We start from the raw sequence: 1,777 nt of genomic DNA, 5'->3' as shown, positions 1-1,777 counted from the left end.
TGCTCTCCATCAAGGGCCCCTCAGCTCCTTCTCCCCTGTCCTCCCCAGGGACACCCTTCTGCCAGCCACGGGGCCACTTGCTGCCGAGGCCAGGTGAGGATCTGAGGGTGATGGTGGGTCTGAGCAGAGAGTCCTGCCGACCCCGGTGATGGATGACCAGGGGCTGCGGCAGGGCACTGCGAATCTCCTACCTGCGTGCTGGAGGACATGACCCAGCCATCCTGGACCAACTCCTCCACCTCCAGCTGGAGGCTATGGTGCTGGAGAAAGGAACCTCAGGGCTGCGCAGGGGCAGGCAGAAGGGTAAGCCTCAACCCCACGGGTGCCCAGCAGGGACCCTGCCAGCACCTGAGGCACCCTTGGCTGTGCTGGCAGAGCCCTCTGGCACTGGCACACAGGCTCTGGATGCAGCTCTGCTGGCTGTGGAGCTGGAGAACCAGCGGCTGAAAGATGAACTCTTGGCGCTGAAGGTCAGGAGGGAGAGGAGAGCTGACGCTGGTAGGTGATGAGGCTGGTAGGTGAGGGAAAAGGCTTCCCCTATCTGCACCCACAGTCCCCATCAGCCTCTGGGGTTACAGAGCCCCTGAGCTGGACATGGCTCATGGAAATATAGGCAAGTGGAGAGGCTGCAGTTGCACAGCTCAAGGTGGGCTCTCTGCACTGAGTGGGGACAGCACCTGACCCCCACAGACCCTGACCAGCCTGATGAAGTGCCAAGGAACTGATTCTTGGGGAAGTGTAAACCCCGTGGTGATAAAATCCTGTCCCCCAGGCTCAAGGGCAACCCAGCAACATGCAGAGGAGCTGGCCCAGCTCCAGGCAGAGGTTGGACTGCTGAGATGCTATGCAGAGCAGAGGGGGACACGGCTGCCTCCCTCCACCCTCCCACCCTCCATGGCCCCTCCACTACCACCAGCCCTGGCAGCTGCGCCTGAGCTTTTCATGGTAAGAACCTCATTGCAAGGTGCTTTCCAGCCCTCCAGGGAGGGGAGAAGGGAGATGGGCTTGGGGAGATGATTTGGGAACTGCTGTCTCGGCAGCAGCTGGGGATATAGCCACTGGTGCAGGAGGTGATTTCCCCTCCAACTGCTGACCAGGAGTGTGACTTGCTCTGCACACCCAATGGGATGGCTGGGAAGTTCCTGTGGGTACCTGTAGCAGGATAGTGCCAGCACCTTCCTCCCCCTTACACCATTTTTCTCCTTTCTTAGGAGGCCCCTGGACCAGCACTAGCCACAGGCAGCCCCACAGCCCATGTGCCCCACAGCTTCCCTCTCACCCCTTTCATGGCCCTGGAGGACCCTCCTCCTGCTCAGGAGCCTCTGGCACAGCACAAACCCTCCCGAACGTGAGCCACGAATGGGCCATGTCCCTGCTACACTTCCCCCAGCCTCCTCTCACCATGCTGGAGAAGGAAATCAGGGCCCTGATGCTATCAGTGTGGTGAAAGGATGGCAAAACCCATGTATGTTGGGAGTTGCAGAGATGGGGTTTGGGACTGGCTGTGGAATTGGCATGCAGAACACACAGTGCTGGAACTGGTAGGAAGTATATGGGATCCCTGCTGGGCCCAGAGGCTCTGAGCATTTTGGCAGCAGGGAGAGGACAGGCAACATCAGACAGACCCCCAAAGCCAGCAACTATGGAGTTACACAGCTCAGCTTCCATCTCAGGCTGCTCCTACCCCAGGACTGGGCCCACAGGCACCTGAGCGTTTCATCCTGCTCACAATGATCGTTTGGGGACAGGCCCAGAGCACAATCAAATTCCTTTCCCA

This window comes from Acanthisitta chloris, unplaced genomic scaffold, assembly GCF_000695815.1.
Source record: "Acanthisitta chloris isolate BGI_N310 unplaced genomic scaffold, ASM69581v1 scaffold2744, whole genome shotgun sequence".
Classification (NCBI taxonomy): domain Eukaryota; kingdom Metazoa; phylum Chordata; class Aves; order Passeriformes; family Acanthisittidae; genus Acanthisitta; species Acanthisitta chloris.
This window is presented reverse-complemented; position numbering follows the sequence as displayed.